The sequence below is a fragment of the Triticum dicoccoides genome, chromosome 5A (genome assembly GCF_002162155.2).
Source record: "Triticum dicoccoides isolate Atlit2015 ecotype Zavitan chromosome 5A, WEW_v2.0, whole genome shotgun sequence".
In the NCBI taxonomy this organism is placed as follows: domain Eukaryota; kingdom Viridiplantae; phylum Streptophyta; class Magnoliopsida; order Poales; family Poaceae; genus Triticum; species Triticum dicoccoides.
In genome coordinates, this window is record NC_041388.1 from 48,895,032 (window position 1) to 48,916,616 (window position 21,585).

The window sequence follows — 21,585 nt, forward strand, 5'->3', positions numbered from 1 at the left end:
AAAACAGAAAATAATTCACCAATATGATAGTTTTAAGTAACTATTTTTAATTATGATTTTAAATACATTTTCCCCTTCGAACCTAGCATGGATGCAAACCATGGGCATGCCCACCTGCTAGCAAAAGTTGAGATCGTTACACGAATGTCCCAAAAAACATAATGTTCAATGGAAGGTGTCTGGATAGGCCATGAGCACATTTTTTCTGAACATTCTGAAATGGCCCCAACTTTCTTAATGGCTTGTTTGACCAATTCAAGGCACCATGCCAAGTTTCTTGGCTTTTCGTTTTTTTTTTTTTTGCATTTTTTGGTGTTTTCTCGGTCAAAAAAGATCGATAAATGACTGGACGTGTCGCAACTTGCATACGATGTCAGAAATTGTTCAAACCTGGCATGGATGCCTACCTTGGGCATGCCCACTTGCTTTGAAAAAATGGGGTCATTTCAAGAATGTCCAAATAGAGCATGTTCAATGGAGAGTGTCCAGGTGGACCAGAAATGTCCGTCCGAGAGCATATTGTTTCTCAATATCCTTTAATTGGCCCTAATTTTTTCATGGCCTTTTTATGACCAATTTAAGGCATCAGTCCAACTTGCCTAGGTTTCGACAAGTTTTGCCATTTCTGGAGTTTTCTCGGTCAAAAAAGGTGATAAATGGCCGGAGGTGTCGCGAATTGCATATGGTGTCAAAAATCGTTCAAATCTGGCATGGATGCCTCACATGGGCATGCCCACCTGCTTGTAAAAGTTAGGTTCATTTCTAGGATGTCCAAAAAACCATATTCAACGGATGGTGTCCGGGTAGGACAGAAGGGTCCGCCTGAGAACACATTGTTTCCTAATATCCTTGAATGGCCCTGATTTTTTCATGCCCTTGTATGACTAATTAAATGCACCATGCCTGGTTGCTTCAATTTTCGACGAGTTTTACATTTTTCTAGAGTTTTTCTCGGTACAACCCCCCCCCCCGGCTAATAAATAGTCGGATGTGTTGCAACTTACGTACGTGTCGTAAATCATTCAAACCTGGCATTAATGCCTACCATGGTCATGCCCACCTGTTTGCAAAAGTTGAAGTCATTTTAAGAATGTCAAAAAATGGACTGGTTCAATGGAGGTGTCCGGGTAGGCCAAAAGGGTCCATCTGAGAACACGTTATTTCTCAACATCCTTGACACGACCAATTTTTTTCATAGCCTTCTATGAAAATTCAAGGCACCACGCCAAGTTTCTTAGGTTTTCGACAAGTTTTGGATTTTTCGGAGTCTTCTCGGTCAAAAAAGATAAATAAATGGTTGGACGTGTCAAAACTTGCGTACAGTGTCAAAAATCATTCAAACCTAACATGGATGCCTACCTTGGACATAGCCACATGCTTGAAAATTGGGATCATTTCAAGAATGTCCAAAAATCAGGTTTTTTTCTTTGTAATAACCGAATTCAAATCAGGTTTGGTATAAAACCGTATAACTGAAAGAAAAAACTGAAATCCAAGCATCCAGTACAAGGCTCCCTCATGCGTGTCACCCAACACCAAAGGCTTAATCATGCGCGCGTGTCCAACCATGCAGGATACGAAGGACCCAGTGCATGCTTTGTTCACCACTAGTTGTTGGGGCGCCACCTGGTGGCGCCTCTTGAAGCGGGATTGTGCGCACTAATCTGGTTGTCGTATTTGTTAACGTGTCTGTATGACAAGAGGTTTAGTTTGGTGAGAAGACATGCAACACAGATGATACAACAACAAAATCTCATTGCACGCAGTGCACATGCATAAAATATACCAGGCTTAGAAGCTGACATGAGCATCTTGGTGCTGGGAAAATGAATTTATTTGGCTCCATTGCTTCGAGGCACTTGTGTTATACGGCATGTAGATTTTTACATTATTTTGCATAGTGGTAATTACAAACATGATTGGTTAATTCCTCCTTATTTCCAATTTATGAACAAAATCTTAGTTCAAGTTTCAATACTCAAGTTGGGAAAAGTTCCTGGTTAGAAAATCATGTGCATGCTCTAAAGTTTTTCATGGTAAACTAAGATGAACCACCAAATCATGTGTAATGCAATAGTTCAGAAGTACAACATGGCTTCAAGGTTAGATGCGGTAAACAAAGAGATGGCAAGCAAGTTCAACAGTTTAGTTGCAAGGATCTAATTTGACAATCAGATAAGAGACCTTCTAAATAAAATTTTATTAATCTACTGGAAGATAAATTAGTGCCCCCTGGTTGAACAAGTATATTAGTATATCACAGCAGAACCATTTAACAATTTAAGATCCAGAAGAACCAAAACGCTGACAGATGCACGACTTTGCCAAGGTGAAACATTCAACTCATCTTCTTGTTGGTAAGTAGACAATAGAGCATAAACCAAATACGTAGAAGACGAACACCCAGCAATGTCAAAGTAAAAGTTAGATATGGCGACTCTAGACTGTGTCTCCTGCAATGAAATACCAAAAAATCACCAAACATTGACGAAATTTAAGGTTGTCATACTAGAAGGGTGTTCATCATTAGCAATAAAGAGAACATAATAAATAGTATTACCAGAATTGGTACACACATAGAATGGCCTACCAGCTGAGGTCCTATTTCCCACACCTAATCCTAAAAAAACAATTGCTTGGTGAAGTTTTGGAAATTATTCGGCAAGACCTTATATGTACTGAACAAAAAAACATGAGTGTGCATAATGAAAGAAAGTTTTAAGTTCATTTGATCATGAAACTCCAAAGGGACTTTTGGATACTCATAATATTATTCTGTTTTCCAAAAAACATGAATAGTGCATAACAAAAAATGTTTTATAAGTTAATTTGATCATGGAAACTCCAAAGGAACTTCTGGATGATCATAACATTATTCTGTTCCAATAAACAAGAAGTACTGCTTTTCTGCGGGTTCACAAAACTAACTAAACAATAGGACACCGAACCGACTATTAGAGAATACTGAAATAGCTAGGTGCCTTTACAACAATCTCCCTTAGATTTCCTGATTTTGCGAAGAAGGATCTCTAAATCCTCTTCCTATAGCCTGCTTAAGAAGTCCGGAGTCAATCATTTTACGGATGTACCAAGTCGAAAAAAATGCGGATTAAACGATGAAGTGTCTTTTTAAAGGTTTGTGATGCAGCAAAATTGGATTGGGCATTGAGCAGCTGCATCATGTAGTAGCTATTGGTTCGTGCGTGCTTCGTCTACCTTTATAAAGTGAATGGGAACTACATAGGGTTTATAGGACCGATTTTTAATTCAACTACCTAGCCTCCAATATTTCTTAGTGAAAATCAGTAGAAACTAAGTATAGTAAGCAGTAATAAGTTTGGTTAAAAATGCAATTGATAACAGGTTTACTTTAGCATAGTAATGGAATTTCCTTGGTGAAATGGGCTAGTGTGTTCAGATGCAAACAATTTGTAATTGGCAGCAAAAGCAAGCTAAATGTTCAAACAGAGGATGCCAAACTTATGGATCAATGGAATAATTGCATAGAAAGTGAATAATGGCGAAGGAGAGATGGATCTTGACCCTAGATTGAACAAAGTAAATTAGCTCACCTTGCCACTTAAAGACAAACGACCAACCTGAAGGAAAAAGACGAGACTGGCGAGCAAGATTTCCGAGGGAAATTACCTATGAAAAATGCTTTGCACCTTTCACCATTGGCTCCATTAATAGTTGAATGGAAGAAAAAATAGAAATTATGTGCAGAGCATTTCTTGAATGTACACACCCTGGAGAAGAGCAATTCGCGCCGATACTCTGCTGCGTCGTCGAGCAATAGAGTGATTATGTGCAGCAGCACGATCCTTGGCAGGGTCACTCGAGTTCATGTGACTATACACATTATTGTTGCTCGTTAGATTAACAGCAGAATGACAACATGCATGCAAAGGTAATGCCATTGCTTGCTTGCATATTCTGTAAGGTCTGTACCTAGCGATGCCTTCTCAGGGGAGTTTTGTTTCTAAGTCATGACCAGCTCCTCCAAAAATTTCCTAATCGAAGAATAACAAGCATCTACTTAAGTTTTTAGTGCAATAGTCATAGCTTGAGAACAAGCATGGCAATATTAACTCACAATTTTCAGCAAGTGATTTAAAAGCATGGGAAAGTATAAGGGCATCTGACATGTGGATCATGGATGCAATCAATTATACCAAAGTCAGCTGTTTATTTGCATTTCATTCAGTTACCTCATATTGTCGATCGAGTGTCGACAGGAGTATCCTCGGTAGGAGAATTGGTAGGCTTCAGAATTTTTTATTTTTGAGGTGAAAATGTCGAGTGGCGTCAAACTCTTCATGAACCAGCAATGCCAACAAAACTCACGATTTATGATAGGCAAGTAGCGCCACATTGGACACATCCTTAGAAAAAAGAAAAATAACGCATTTCAGCAACAAAAAGAAAAACTTGAACGTCTGGTGCTGGTGACATAGCAAAGACAAAATATGATCCCCAGACTTTTTATTAGATGTATCTCCGTACTTTATACTAACCCTATATCGTTCTCAGCAGACAAACTAATCTCAAAGTTTTCAGGAGTAAAACTTGAAACGAACTGAAACCAACAAATCCTAAATCTCAACACCCATGTGCTTTCCAATATTGTTTATACAGCACCATGTTCCCTTGGGGACTCAACACAATACTGAACAAACAAAGACGCTCGCCTCCTCCGCCGATGAGCTGTCTCTAGTGGAGGAGGGCGGGGGAGACCTCGTCGTCTTCCTTGCGACAGGGATACAAGCGCAAGACGCGAAAGCCTAGGAGATGCCGCGCTCCTGCCGTTCAGATTGAACCAAGAGGGCCACGATTTGGCCCCGGCCCCCTTCTCTTCAATCCACATTTTTTGTGTCTCTGTTAGTCTCAGAAGTTATGCATTGAAATAGGAAGTTCCAAATTGGTTCTGTAGCAGTTAATATTATATTTTGCAAAAGTTAAAAACCTGAAAAAGTGTGCTAAAAAGTAAAAACCGACAGTTACCTAAGAATTTGCAGCAGTTAAACACTGAATTTGGAGCGATTAAAACCTGAAGCTATTTTCCTTTTTTCCTATGAAGGACCACAAGTTAACAACTACACTGAATACAACAAACCTGTTCTCATATCGTGTGAAAAACTACTTCATTATTCTTTATGTGTTTTCCGATGCATGTTTTGTAGTGGGAGTGGGATGTGGAGAGGGAGAGAGAGCAGGTTCCAAATGGAATGGAAGGGAAGGCATGCATAACCAGAATCTGGAATCTATTATATTACTAACAGAGTAAATATGATCTTGGGTAACTAAACTTATTAATCGAATCAAATTGATCATTGTTCCCTAGCATATGGTTTCGCATAAATCCTGATTAAGTTCTTTGCCACGTCACGGTGCTTTGAAGTGACTTGGTACTGCCAATGTGACAAAGGCACACCAAGGAAGCACATGGACAGTGAAATTTGCATACAAACACCTTTATTTATTCACCCCTCACGTTTTCCTTTCTTTTTATTATTCACCTCCAAGGTTATAATTCATTCACCTTACCAATGTTTTGTTAGTATCTGTTCGAAAAATGAGTGATAAGCATTTCTTTGCCTCTAATTTATGAACTCATATTAGTTGATCTTTGACCGAATATCTATGGAACATCCAGATGGGTTTCCCTGAATTATGAATCATTGCTCCTATGACATAAGCACGAGCACCTGACGGGCGCTAACTCATGCACACAATAAAACCAACCAAACGAACAAGAACAAGAAACCACAACCATAGATGTTCGCATCAGGAGACATACCTTAACGCGATTGTAACGTCAGGCCTCAACAAAAGAAGACGACCAGGAAGAACCTATCCAGCAACGATGAACAACTGTGTGCTCACTTCACACCCACCTGCAAGAACGGGTCACATTATGTCAGAAGGAAGAGGAACAACAAGAAGGTCGCTCAGTAGAAAGAATTTCATTGCAGCGACAATCACCTCCATTGGCACCATGAAACCGAGAGCAGACAATCACCTCCATTGGCGGTGAAAGCTCGGCGGTGCCAGGTAGGTAAGCGCCCCTTTCACTTTCTTGTCTGTACTACATGATGTTAGTTCGTCAGATTCAGAGTACAACAATATGAAGCATTGGTACGTGCAAGTTCATAGTACTGTTGTGGTTTAATAAGAAGGAATGAGGTAAAACTGAAAAATACTTAGTATCTTGTATGAACTGCACGAAACACAGGATTCACTACTGATGCAAACAAAAGAAGCTCCAGCACTATAAATGCAACTAAGCTCAATACAAATAAATAGGAGTATCTATATTTGTACACGCCAGGACAAATATTTGCACCCAGAAAAACTGATACACACTGCTAACTACCACAGAAGCTGCAATTATTTTCAACTTTAGATGGTTAAAGTTTCCAAAGTCTACAGGATACTATTTATATAAGATACAACATCCTGCTTAGGTGCATTAATCACTGAAAAAACAGTACCAGGTAGTACATTCAAAGAATTGAACCTATCAAGCACCAGCAAGTTCATTACATAGCAAACAATAGGATTATGTGAATTCGTGGCTGCAGCTAAATAGGTTAGTTTGTGCTTCCAACAAATCTTTAACTATTACCCTTATGCTTATTGCCCAAGACCTATACAAGAACTAAAGCAGTAAAGTTAAGACTACAACAGTTAAATGTGCAACACATGGAAGAACAACTAATCTTTTTGACGATAAGGTTCCAAAATCTACGAGCAAGCCATTCACTGCAAAATCCGCTGCAAAGGGTTGTCGGGATTAGACCCGGGAGCTCACCTTCAAATGAACACACAGGTCCCTGTCCATGGCCTTGGTGGCTACAAGAATCAAGGGAAAATGCACACATGAGAAACCCACAGATCTGCGGAAATCATCATACGAAACGGCAAAAACAGTGGGACTGGTGATATCCTCCAACATGAATCCCTATAAATAGGATACATACTTCTTCTTGGACAAAAATGAATCAAAGACTGTCATATATTTAGGAACCATAAAAATCTAAAAAGTATCTATGAGTTGATCACAAACACAAATAGTTTCTATACCGAAACATGTACCAGCATAACTCTAGTTCTCTAAACTGAGGTACCAACAAAGCCTATCTTCAATCTCAGGAATGCTTCAAGGTGAATCTGAAACTCCAAGGCTTACATTTGCAGTGAATCTCACATCTATATTCTTTCTACTAAGATCTCATCTATAATTAATCGTCAAGGAAAACTGCATGAAAATGTAAAAAACTTTGATAAGTTTATACCGGTTAGATGATGTGCCTTGTTAGTTTGCATTCGTTAAATCCATTGCCATGGCAGTAGCTGATGCACTCAACCTGGTTATCAGGATGATCCATCACCTAAAGAAAAGTGACACCACATCAATAATTTGAAGGTGTTAAGCTACATCTGCCTAAGAGAATGTAGATTTCAATAATGTTCTTCCTGGAAAGTGTGATTGGTTTATACCTCAGAGCTAATTGTCCACAATACATTTATTTGTAACAACTAACAAAGAAAGATCAGTGTGTCATCGAACAATATATCTTTGGTTACTACTGTATTATAGAATGGCAGGTCACTGTTCGGCACTGATTCAGAAATCAAAGAATCAAAGCATATGTGTGGGTGAAAAACAATGTCCTGCAAGATGTGTGGGAATCCACAGTAATCAAATGCCTAAAGGATCTCCTCCCCGCTGGATCTAGTCCCAGCACGTCCCACAGGGGGAAAGTCGAGCACCACAGAAAAAATAGGAATAAAGCAACAGGGGAAAAAAGCCAAACCCGATAGCTGGACCTAGGTGATGACTACAAACCTGACGGTTGTGGTGGATGACGAGACCTCCTCCTCCTACTCGATTTGATGGCGGAGGACAAGGACCTCCTCCTTCTCCTACCACCGCCACCTTATCAGCCGCCCCCTGCTCATCCACAAGCACCAGAAGACCAGGCCACCCTTGCTCTCCCACGGCGGCGACCTGCCGATCCAGAAGCACGATGCGCCTCTCCCACGGTGGCGACCTGCGCCGATCCGGAACCACGACGCACATCGGCTACAACGGGCCTTACGCTCCTCTCGTGGATGCTGCTCATCGCCGTGGAGAGGAGACGGCGACGGAGACGCGGCGAGGACGGACGGGAGTTGCGATTATGACGAGGAGGCGAGTCGTCCCGTCTCCTTCCACGACGTGTTGCCGCACGAATCCGCTCTGCCTCATGCCGCTTCCGGAGCTTCCCGCCGCCAATCTGCTCCGTCCCACCTCCTGCCTTCCAATGTTTCTCGCAGATCCGCTGCCACCGCCGCTCGTGTCCTAGAGGAAGAGGAGGTGGGCAAGGAAGCAGAGAGAGGAAGAGGAGGCGGCGGGTGCGGCTGGCGACGCTAGGGAGAGGAGGAGGCGGCGTGTGGGGGAGAGGAGGAGACGAAGACGTACGCCTGCCTTCGTTGGGAAGGAAACAACAAGGTCTGCGTTTATCTCTTGTCTTTTTTTTTCTGGCACAGTAAATCGTCGATCCCAGCGCTGCGCTGATCAGGACGAGCCAGAGGCTGGTCCCACCTTCACCCAATCAACCCGGCTGCCCACCACGCGACGCGAGCTATTGGGCAGGCGCAGACGACGTGGATTGCGCGAGGGGGCGGCCATGATGAGCTAAACCAACTAAGCTATTGCGAGGTTTCGTTGTCCACCTAGTTGCAAGGCCCAAGGGCAACTACTGCTACTTCTATGGGCAGACAGAGCATGCAGTGGCAAACGTCTTATTTGTTTAGGGCCTGTTTGGTTTCAATAAGTCATTTGATTTATAAGTCAGGTGACTTAAAACTAGTGAATTATAAGTCACGCCTGTTTGGTTGTCACCTGATTTATAAGTCACCTGACACATCTTTCCACACCCATCAACATCATGCAGGTGGTGGGACACACGCAAAAGGGGGTGACTTATAAGTTTTAAGTTGGGATGGAGCAACTTATGACTTATAAGTTGGGGTGACTTATAAGTCGGGTCTGTTTGGTAAAATAAATCATTTTTTTCACTTTTCGACTTATAAGTTGGTGACTTATTTGGAACCAAACAGGCCCTTAGTACCACATCGCGTAGGTATTCTCAGAGTAAACCCGGGCAAACGTCGTGCCGGGTCGGGTTCGGGCCGGGATGACAAAGCCCGAAGATAAAATCCCAAGCCCGAGCCCGGCCCGAAGTACATGAACAGTGACATTTTTTTAATTAAATTAATCATTTTCTGGATATTATATTAATTCATTATACCTATATTTTGAATAAAATATGTTTTTATACATATTTCGGGCTTTCGGGCCGGGCTTCGGGTCAGAAAATGGAGCCCGAGCCCGGCCCGAATGTCGGGCTTCGGGTTCGGGCCGGCGGGCCGGGTTGTCCATGACCGGGTCTACCTCAGTGCATAAAGGTGGTCATGGATATTAGAGAACGGCACGAGGGAAGCGCTAGTAGTTGTGTCGTAGCTTGTACGTGTGCTCTAAAAAAGATTTTCATTATAAACCGAAAACCAAACGAAATCAGTTGGTTAACGAGATATCGATTTGTTGTATTGGGTTGACATTTTCGAGTTTTAGGTTTGCTAACCAAAATAAAAAACAAATGGTAAAAATGGAAATTTCAATTTTTACCACACTACCACCCTGATGGGTGATCTCATCACTCCGGTCAGGCACCTATTGGGTCGGCCCAAGGGTTCGTAGATTTCAAATAAGTTCATTGATGCTGAAAAAATATTCATGTTGAAAGTTTTCCAAAAAAGTCCACCAAAAAAGTTGAAAAATAAGCTTGAGAAATTGACAAGGGTTGAAATTTTTGAGAACTAATTCATGATTTTTTTTTATTTTAAAAGGTTCACACATTTGACATAACAGAAAAAAAATGAGAACAACGGAATAAACCAAAAAAGGAAAACAAACCAGAATAAAGCCCAGTTTTAAAAAACATGAAAAACGTCCTAAAACTTCACGAAGTTACATTTGTCACATAATAAGCCAGAAAGAAAGCAAGTGTTCAAATTGTGTTCATAAAATTGTTCAGAATGATACTTCTTAAGTTAGCATGCTCCTCATATCTCCTTAAAATTATTGAAAATGTTGTTCAAAAGAATATTCTTAACATTTTGAACTAACATATATCTTTATTATTTTGGAATGTTCATGCTTTTAAAAAATGTTGCTCAAAATTTTTGAAATATGTCATGCTTCTAAAACAATGAAAATTTTGAAAACTGTTGGATTTTAAAACATTATTTGATTTGTAAAAAATTATTCAGATTTTCCAACAAAATGTTTGATTTTTTTTTTTGAAAAGGTACCTGAATTCTTCATCTCTACTCCTAATGGACGAATTGGTTGAATAGTCCCCCTCACTTTCAACCGGTTTATTTTCAACCGGTTTATTTTCAACCGGTTTTTCTTTGTCCCACCTCCCACCAGCCCCTCCCACCGGTTTTTCTCTTTTCTCGTCTGACCGGCAATACCCAACGTATTTATGGTAATAAATCATAATTAATCCACGTATAGTAATAAATCAATCCAGGTATGGTAAGGTCATAACTCAGGAAATTTTGAATATGACAATTATATGGTAATAAATTTAAATTACCCCAAAGGCTATCAATCCAGATATGGTAAGGCCATAACTCGGGAAATATCGAATATGGTAATAAATTTAAATTACCACCAGGTATGGTAAGGCTATCCACGTATAGTAATAAATCATATAGTAATAAATCATAATTAATCCACGTATAGTAATAAATCAATCCAGGTATGGTAAGGTCATAACTCAGGAAATTTTGAATATGGTAATAAATTTAAATTACCCCAAAGGCTATCAATCCAGGTATGGTAAGGCCATAAATCGGGAAATATCGAATATGGTAATAAATTTAAATTACCCCAAAGGCTATCAATCCAGGTATGGTAAGGCCATAACTCGGGAAATATCGAATATGGTAATAAATTTAAATTACCACTAGGTATGGTAAGACTATCCACGTATAATAATAAATCATATAGTAATAAATCATAATTAATCCGCGTATAGTAATAAATCAATCCAGGTATGGTAAGGTCATAACTCAGGAAATTTTGAATATGGTAATTATATGGTAATAAATTTAAATTACCCCAAAGGCTATCAATCTAGGTATGGTAAGGCCATAACTCGGGAAATATCGAATATGGTAATAAATTTAAATTACCACCAGGTATGGTAAGGCTATCGATCCAGGTATGACACGCCCTCACCTGATCACCTATCACAATCTCCAGCCCCACGCACGCACCAAAGAACCCACCCGGCACCAAACGCAGCTCCTCTCGACCCCCTCGAGTAAACGCCGCCACCGTCGTGCGATCTTCCTGACACAGACGCCGTCGCCGCCTCCTTCCACCTACGGCGTCCCCCACGTCCATGGTGACGGCGCTCGCGTCCTACACTGACCCTCCGCCTCATATAGGTTGGTCGTTGATGGAGTGGGATGTGCCGCTGCGGTTTGGGGAGGCGCAATCACGATCTGGTTGGGATCTCAGTGTGGACTCGTTCTCTACGATGAAGGATGGCGCTGCCTCCCTGGCAAATGGGATCGGAGGAAGGGGCTCTATGTCGTGAATGTCGGCGAGGCAGCGGCCGAAGGCGAGCCCGACGGTGAGCACGGGTGTTCGTCCCATGAAATAGGCGGCCACGGAGGGCGGATCTGAGGCCACCCCAATCGCCGGTGGCCCTTCCTCCCATCGCTCATCGCCTCCATTCTCTCTCTCCTCTAAATCTTTGTCGCCCCTGCCTGATTCTGGCCGACGCCATCTGGCTCTCGCATCGACCACCACCAGCACGGCTGCGGACGAGGCGCAACCGCAGACGCCGCCGCCGCCATCCTCATCCACCTCCTCCACCATCCTTCCCAGCCATCGTCGGGGGCACCCGCCATCTACGCTCTAGCCCACCCGCTCCCTCCTATCCCCTCCCCCTGCCTGCCAGCCCCGTGATCCATCGCACAGATGGCAGGTACTACAGCGACCTCCTCCCCAGCGGATCCGGCCTCCTCCGATGGAGATCCATCCTGGGCACCGCCTTATTCTCATGCGTGCACGTCTATATCAACGTCTCATTCCACCTCACCTCACCTGAGCCTTTACCTTCCCACCTCTGCTTCAGATCCACATCACTTTGCAAGGTATGTGCTTGATTGTTCCGAACTGGATCGATGGATTATGCAAGGTACTTTAGGTGTCGTCATTGATGGCAATTGTCACGCCATGCTACCATCGGAGGGGTCCCTCATTGATGATTAGGGTCTTCCGAACTGCATGAGCTCCATTGAGAAGGATGTTTTTAATTCTGGTTTTGCTTACATGCTTTCTTTGCCTGTATCTACTTAGCTAATGTCTTCTTATAGATAGTAGATGCTGAAGTGGTGATCAAAGTTGTTCACTGTAAGGAAACAACCATGATAACAAAAGTGTATATTCCCTGATCTTTGACCTGAAGTACTTTTTCATTAGAAACTTGCAACAGCCAGGCATTGAAATTAGCAACAGCTTCGTACGTACTGAACTAATTTGCAGCAACACGTACTGAACTAAGTTAGGTTATGCTCATCGTTCCAACATGCTTAGTGATAACCACCTAGCAAGCTGATCAAACATGAAAAAAATTGAAGTGCTACTGCTAATCATACTATTCTGAATGTGAAAATCTATTTAATTGGCTAATTGTACACTTGCATAAATCTCAGATCTTGCAAATTACAGTATAACCATAAAAGTCATGCTTTGACTCCTATAGGGCCTTTTGCACTTTAATATGACTAATAATTTGCCTTAATATCGTAGATTGTATTACTACCTTTCTAAGTGAATGACATTCAAGAAGGTCATTAAATAAAACCAAGAAATCCTTCTGGTATTGGAGTGTAGGAAAGTTGAGACTATAAAACCAAAAGGTTATATTTACGTTTATTAGAGAAGGTTCTTTACTTTTTATAGGAAAACACAAAATGTTGCGATGTAGAGTCTAGGTGGTGGGCCTCCTTGATCCACTTGGTGGATGAGGGCGACTCCGGTCCTGGCACCCATAGTGCCAGTGATCCAAAAATCATAGGGCCTGGATATAGCTCTAGCAGACGTATGCGGCTTGCGCATCGAGCTTGGTCGTCTCGAGCATGGAGATAGGCGAGTTGTAGACCAAGAGCTGGTACAGAGATAGGCGAGTTGTAGACAAGAGCTGGTGGGTAGCAAGAAACGCATGCACACCAAAGAACAAATCTGAGTCACATGCCTACTTCTATTGGTTTCTACAAAGAGCGGCTAGCTTAGACCTTAGACCAGTCGGTCACTGTCGAGGTCGCCAAGGTGATCTTACAGCACCGCCGTGGGGATTTCTCATGATTTTATGTAGGCAAGCCGCAAGCGGTGGTGGTGATTGGCTGGGTGGTGTCGCTGCCTTGGGAAGAGACGAAGTGATGGTAAAAGTAAGCAGGATCCGATGATTCTTCCGTGGGGATAGCCAAAGTCAAGATGTCGACTACAGACTCGTCACAGACTTGCAGTGAACCTGGATGCGGCAAGCCTGATTTGTGGATCGATGGCGGGTCTTGACTTTGTTAGGCCGGGATTGGATGGTTGCGGAGGGTGGTGTGCTTGATTGGGTTCCCATGAAAGAATGTGGCCTCCTCGTGGATCTGGTCATGCCCATCCTAGAGAACATTGTGTCCCTAGCTCCCTCGAGGAGCAAGGACAGTGCAAGCGGCAGCAGGGGGTAGGGGTAGATGTGGGGAGGGATGTCGGCGGCTGCTCGAGGTCATCATGATGAAACCCTTGACGTCCCATCTTTATCAATGGAAGTGGAAGAGCACGAAGTCGAGATTGGATAGGAGTTTGAGTTCTTTTTGGCACCGATCGGTTCCCCACTTTAGAGATGTATTTTTTTTGCGTGTGAGCAAACAGTGGGTTGATTCTAAAAGGGATAGGCACTTTTCAACAGAAGTGCATGACGGACCAAAAATATGACCTCATTTTATTTGTTTGATAGATATCGTATTATTTGTTGTTGTTCGTTCGGTGAAATTTCCTAATATTTGATTGTTGTGTTTCTAATTAGAGCACCCCATAATCACCCAATATGAGGGGATGATAAATGAAAGATACTGATTATAAATTTTAAAGAGCCCGTGGCAACGCACGGGCGTTATACTAGTTACTGTTAGTTCTTAAATATGCACGCTCGTCGTTTTGCACAAACATTAGTCAGCTTAACTCGTATGCCACTCACAGTTGTTGCAAGAGATTTGTGGTTAGATTCCTAGCCGGTTCATTTCTTTTGTGACTTTTTGCATGAACAGGCCCGCTCCCTGCTGTTAGTTTTTAAGATTTCACGGTCATTAGTTAACACAGTCATCAGCCAGGTCAACTGGTGAGCCACTCACGCTTGCAGCAAGAGGTCTGTGGCTCAAATCCTGGTAGCTACTAGTAGAATGCACGTGCGTTGCTACGGGCTATAATGCATATAGAGTGAATGAATCAAACATGTGACTAAAATTGGCTTCAAGGTCGAAGTTCACTTTCTCCCTTATACGCCGGATGTGTTTAAACATCAAACGGGCACCCATTGGGCTCCCCAAAACTCAACCTTCTGGACAATCCAGCCTCCTCCAAATCCCAAACCATATGTGGGAAAAAATTGTTTGTTGTTCGGACTATCTGCCATGTCATCTCCAACAAAAAACCTGCAGCCCACGACGCACCCTTCCCCTTTCATGTCGGACCCTCCTCTTCCTGCTCGGTTTCCTCCGTAGCCGGACATTTCGCACTAGAGCCCTATCCTTTAAAATAGGATGATGCCCACTTCACCTTCTTCATGACACCCTTTCTCCTTCACATTGTATTTCCTCATGAAGCACCAAGAAGTCCCCGCCGACCACCCCCGCTCTCCGGCTTGAGCCCCTCCCCTCGTGTTCGTGTTGATTTGATAATGCCATCAAGGGGAATGAGGCATGCGCTGCCCATGACGCCCCCCGAGCCAAGAAAGCAGATCAGATGTCTCATGAGACATCGCCATGTTGTATCATACAGTTCATATGCATCTAGTCATATGAAATAGAGGTCTACGTGGCATAGATAAACTTTAAGAGTGAAAACCATTTTCTACTCCCAATAGCCCAGCTTCGCTAGCATGGCAACATTTTTGTGTCGCGCTTGACCCGGTGTCACTCCTATTTTCTCCAACATGGTACATAAGTTTCAAATTCTCTTTACTAATAAAAAGTGGAAGATTGAAATGATCTCTTTTATCCTCCACAAGAAAAGATCGTCGCACACTTTCCTCCTTGTCCCATCAGCATCGTCACCGGTTCAGCCCATCTCTGATGGCCTTTGGGCCATGGAGGTGCAGAGGACCTCAGCCTCCACCCGTGAGAGGGACCCCGTTCTTGTTCTCATTAGATTCAACGTCTTGGTTGGGGCTACGTGGCGGCGGCGATGTGTCTCAGACTCTCAGTAGGAACAATATCTCTCACATTGTATCCCCATCTTGATGGTATGTCTAGCATCGTCAGAGGGCGTGTGAAGGTGTGTCCCCGTCGGATCTCATGGGATTCGGTCGGTGCTGGCAGTCGGTGGATCTGTTTGGATCATGTCTTTGTTCGTCTTCATTTGGGTGTTTACAGGTTTGATCCATTTGATCTATGACTTTCTTCAACATGACCTGGTTGTAAAAAAAAATACCTATTATGTTTTTTGTACTGCCATAATTTGGAGATGAATAGATTGGAAGTTCCTCAATAAAAATTGGAAGATTATCTCGACCACAAAATTAAGATGGTAAAATTAAGTCGGCTCGAAATTTTACAATTTAGGATGTTATTCTATGTTCAAGTCAATTTACACCTACAATCACATGTTACAAAGCTAGCTTACATGTGCTCAGTCCACCTAGATTGGAAAAGATGCACAAATTGCATGGAGGGGAATTAGAAACACTTATACTGCTCCCCGCGGATCACAACACTCAATGTCAGTTCACGTCTTGCCCCCGCAAGAAGCTCTCAGTAGCTACACAGATGAGCGAAGTGGGCACACACACACCTCCATTGTTGGCACCTATTCCTTCGTCTCTCTCCACTTGTCACCCAAACCAGCCTGCAGCCTACGATGGTGAGCTGGACACCATTTTTACCAGATCGAAATGTCAATTTCATAGTACAGGCAGATGTGGCATGCAAGAGGAGAGCATGTACTATTCAACATGAAATAGTAGATGTAAAAATAGATTCACAAGTATACATAACTCATGAAGCATGCACATTTGTTTTGACTTCTGATCGTTCTGATTTTATTGTTATCCTTGCATATTAGATTTGTTGGGTCAGAAATAGAGCATACAAGTCAGTAAACATTGTACCTCTGCCAAATATAGGTAAGAAGAGTTGCATATTCCCTGCAAAAAGAAGAAGAGTTACAGATTAGGAAGCAAAGAAAAGGCCATCTAAAGAGATGAATAAGAAGCAAGAAACTATCTTTAATAAATGAAGAACAAGCAGGTTCACATATGATTAGAGCACCGACGGCTGGTGTCAATAGTAAACAAGTTGGGATTTTGTGTGCTGGACCTTGATCTAAAGCTCTGCTCTCCTGCCACCAAGCATGTAAAAATATCCAAGTACAAAGGCTTTGATATGATGAGTTGCAGATCATCATTCTCAAAGAAAAATCTGGTCGCTTTATTCCAACTCTATAAGATTAAAATCTATTATAAAAACAAATAAGATCAGGAGCGTCCATACACAACAACCAAGAATCTTAACTTGTGAGCACCATGATTTAGAGTGTTTATTTACATGTATGAACTAAAACAATGTCACAGTACTTACCAAAGCCCTCCTTGTTTCTGTTTACAAATTTGAACATGTGCTCATCCATCAGAAGATCCTGATCGCTGAAGTAGCACTGCACCTAAAATTTTGGAACATTATATGCGACAATTTAGTGTTACTTGGCAACAAATCAAGAGTTCGGAGTCAGAGTGTTATACTGCAGATAAGAAATATAATCTGAATTTACAATTGTCCAACTAAATATGGGTATTTGGAATGCGAAGGACCAAAATATTCTATTGATGCAATTACTACTTTCATATTTTTTCATATAAAATCGCAAACTTGGCAGAGCCATCCTGTAGTCACAGCAGGGATGACGAGCTAGTTAGCTCTGCCATGTCTTCACCGACACTCCATCTAGCTTATTTCGTGGATAAATGACATATGAAAATATCTGATGATTGTTGCATGCTCAGATAAAAAAATCAATGACGACATTTTGTGTACACAGTTTGTTAGAAGATACACAACTCTTTTTCCCATTGTGATGATTAACGAACTTTAGACCTTCAGCACGTTGGTTCATAAATAAATAAAAATAATGAGTGGCAGCATTTCAGGCAATAAAGATTTCATGGGGGAAGAATTTGGACAAAAATGGCAAAATGAAATATTTTCATAGGAAATGGTGGAGGGATAGTGATTAACAACCTTTGAACCTGCAGCGCTATGGTTCGTAAACCACGAAAAAGAAGTACCTACTTATGTAGTATCTGTTCCATGTGCACATTCTTTTCTTCCAGTCAAGAATATTTAAACTTTAATGAAATTCACAAGTTTGTTTGGTGAGATTGCATTTCTTAGTGCGCTGGTTGAACATTCCTGGTGCAGGAGGCCATCAGTTTGACATGTAAGAGACTCTCCCAAATTAAAATGTGCATTTTTCTGTTGTTTTCATTCTTGAAGTTGATTGCAAAATACGGAATTGCAGAAACTATGACGTATTTTTCAGTAGTGATCTGCCAATCATTTTCTTTCGTAATGCCATCATCTAAGCTTTTAATTCACTTGGTTGTACCAGGACTGGGAACATCATTGTGGAATGGCACCACAACATGTGGGAATCAGATTGCTTTAACAAATTGGGGACACAGAGCCGGTGTCAAAGGTTAACTCGCCTTTGGGTGATGAGAGCGAGACTGTACAGTTGGTTGGTGCTAAACTCATTACCTCCAGATGATGACAGATCGCCACCGGCGTGGTTGATGATATATTCGCGATTGCCACAGATGGTGGCCTCGTCTGATCTCCCAGCTATCTGTTGTGTGCTTGATGGGGAGCACTTTGAGCCGGGAGTATCCATGAATGAGCAACCCTGCATATAACAGAAAACAATCAGACATGACATGGATACTATTTTGGGGTTGCCAATTTATTATTTTCCATATCTTGTGCATGATGTTTGGCATGTAATCAGGCTAATTATTGTTTTTTGACCCCGAAACCGTAGAACAATTGTTCTACGGTAAATTTTCATTAATAAAGTTATGTACAAAGGCAAACAAAAGAAAGAAAACTAAAAACTATCCAACTCCCGTTTTCTCTAACATGGAAACACAATCAGATACTAGGAACTAAGAAAGATGGGAGTTTATCCATTGCACTAGGCAATCGATGTTCTTATTCTTGGTTCTGTGTTTCACTAAAGAAAGATCATGCTGAAGTCCAAGCTTCCAGGCTTCCAGGGTTGGCCTTATATTCCGGAAAATTTTCCCATTCCTTTGCATCCATATATTCCAGCAGCCCACTATAATAATATCCATGGCAATCTGTGGGGGGGAAACTTGTTTGAGGAAGATAATGCCATCAAAAGCAGATATCCCTCGATGCCTATTTGGGGCAATGGAGTCCCAGCATGACAGAGCAAACTGGCAATCCCAGAGAAGATACAGAGAGGTTTCTTCCACTTGTTCTTGACATAGAGCTCATTTATAACTTAGCAGAAGGTAGTTCTTTCTTTTAAGGAGACTTCTAGAGCTGATTCTATCATGAAGCAATAGCCAGAAGAAAATTTTATGTCTGATTCTGCTAGCTGCTTTCTACAAATCTCTAAACAGGTGGTGCACTTCATAGTGTCCTATCAGATGCTTATACATGTTCCTTACTGAGAAAATACCAGATCGCCAGGTAATAGCTCCAAGCATCAGAGGAGTTTTCCAATTGATGTACCAGGCCAGTTATCTCATTAAATTACTGGAATGCAATGGTGGAGAGGGATGTGTAAAACAGTTCTGTAATGTCAATTGATTGCTTCATATGTGCCACAGAAACTTGAGCATCAATTGCAAAGGAGTGAAGTTCTGGGTATACTTCAGCCAGAGTTCGTTGCTGCCACTTATTAGTCCAGAACATAACTGTGTCCCCAGAGCCAACTTTACACTGAGCCACTTCCTTGTAGAGTGGAATCAACTTCAGATGAGATTTCCACCAAAAGGAGCCCTCAAGTCTATCCTTGGGTGGGGCCTCCGGGTAGTAAGATTCCCACAACATCTTAATCCAAGGGAGATCCTGCTTATTGAAAAACATGTGCAGATTTTTTTAAAGGAGTGCCTTGTTATGTTGTTGTATGTTAATAACTCCTAATCCTCCATGTGATTTAGGTTTATATACAGTTTTCCATGAGATCATGGCTTGTCCAGCTTCTTTAGATCCATATTTTCTCCAAAAGCAATGTCTGAGATATTTGTTGATCTGCTCAATTACCCCCACTGGTAGAGCAAGACAACTCATGAAGAAAGTTGGCAAGGAGGAGAACATGGATTGAATCAGTTGCAATATTCCATCATAAGAGACCAGAGTGGAACAACCAGCTATTCTTGTTTCAATTCTTTGTAGCATAGGGATGAAATCTTCTATCTTGAGCTTGTTTATAGAGAGTGGGAGGCCCAGATAGGGAAAAGGAAAAGATCCTTGCTTACACTGCAGTATGTTTATGATGGACTGCATTCTCTGATGTGCCACATTGATTGGGATCACAATTGATTTGCTGTAATTAACTTTGAGTCCATTTTGTGCAGCAAAATGTGAGAGTAGGCTTTTGATTTGCAAAAGTTGCTTATTATCAGCAGGTAAAACCACAATAGTATCATCTGCATATTGGATTATTGGAAAGTCTGGGCAGCTGTTCACTTGTAGTGGGGAAGATAAAACCCTAGCTCTCATGGCCTCATTGATGATGGACTGTAAAAAAATCTGCAGCTAGCAGAAAGATCAGGGGTGATAATGGATCCCCTTGCCTGACACCTCGTTTGCAATGGAAAATTTTCCCAGGAACTCCATTTAGAAGCACCGCAGAAGTACCAGATTTGAAGATCATATCTATCCAACTTATCCATCTGGTCCCAAACCCCCTTGCCTTCAGAATATCCAGAATTGTTTGATGTTCAATTAGATCAAAAGCCTTTTCAAAATCCAGTCTCAAGATGATAATTTCTTCCTTCGATTGGTGGCACTGGTGAAGATACTCAAATGCCCAGGCTAGACAATCTTGGATTATTCTTGACTTAATGAAACCATACTGATTGATATGAACCAGTTTAAGAATAATAGATTGCGGCCTATTGGCCAAGAGTTTTTTGATGATCTTGGTAGAGCAATTAAGAAGGGATATAGGCCTGAAGTCCCAGGGAGCATGGGGTTATATTTTTTTGGAATGAGTGTGTTAAATGAGGAGTTGATGCTCTGCAGATTAACATTTCCTTCATAAAAGTCTTTGATCAGATCATAAAAATCTGCAGAAATGATATTCCAGCAAGCCTTAATGAAAGCCCCATTAAAACCATCTGGCCCAGATGCCTTGTCAGAAGATAGTTGTGCTACCACAACATCTATTTCTTCTTTTGTAAAAAGCCTTTCCAACTCCTTTAGATTCTCATGTTTGTGCAGCAGACTATCCAAGGGAAAAGGCTCAAATATGGGTGAAGATGTGCTCAATCTTTCCTTAAAAGCTCTCCAAAGAATTGCTGCTTTTGCTTGATGCTCAGTTGCCTCCTGCCCAGATTCATCTTGCAGGGTACTAATATGATTTTTCCTGTATTTGATTGTAGCTTTTGCTTGAAAGAATTTGGTGTTTTCATCACCCAGCTTGACCCATCTTATTGTAGCTCTTTGCTTCCAGTAAGTTCTCTGAAAAGATAACAGTTTTAAGTAGTGCTCACTGATAATACATCTGCCATTCCATTCCTCATTACTTAGTGGCCTAAACTCCTCAATTATATCCAGCAGAAGAATGAACTCATTACATGCTCTAATAGAAGCTGCAAGATTGGAAATCTTTTTGGACCAAATTTTAAGCCCTTTTCTTAACCTCTTGAATTTTGTTGTGATCCTTTTGGCACTGTCCTGTTCATGCACATTTTGAGTCCAGATATTTTGGACAATCTCTTTGAACTCACTGTGTTCCAGCCAGAAGTTTTCAAACCTAAACAGGTTAGATTTTGGAATACTTGTTCCTATCTTGATTACGCTTGGGGCATGATCAGATATGGGTTTAGACAAAGCAAATGCTTGGGTATTAGGATATGAGAAGGTCCATGCTTCTGAAGAGAATATCCAGTCAATCTTCTCTAGCAGTGGTGCTGCCTGCATGTTGCTCCAAGTATAGTTTCTGCCTTTAAGAGGAATCTCAACCAGGCCAAGATTACTAATTGTTTCATTGAACTG

At 41.7% G+C, this 21,585-nt stretch overlaps 1 long non-coding RNA gene across 13 annotated transcripts; it reads right to left on the reverse strand.

The window, feature by feature from the left end:
- Nucleotides 1-1,375: 1,375 nt before the first annotated feature.
- LOC119299112 lies at nucleotides 1,376-8,502 on the reverse strand. Of its 13 annotated transcripts, none has more exons than XR_005146092.1 (10): nucleotides 7,853-8,502; nucleotides 7,299-7,394; nucleotides 6,815-6,855; nucleotides 5,986-6,083; nucleotides 5,801-5,897; nucleotides 4,212-4,385; nucleotides 3,952-4,013; nucleotides 3,749-3,852; nucleotides 3,573-3,648; nucleotides 1,376-2,620 (listed from the first exon to the last, which is right to left on the reverse strand). It is a non-coding gene; the product is annotated as an uncharacterized LOC119299112 (long non-coding RNA). The 13 variants fall into 13 exon arrangements; XR_005146089.1 differs by having other exon boundaries at nucleotides 1,376-2,453; nucleotides 2,561-2,620; nucleotides 3,573-3,852; XR_005146086.1 differs by having other exon boundaries at nucleotides 1,376-3,648.
- Nucleotides 8,503-21,585: the final 13,083 nt, after the last annotated feature.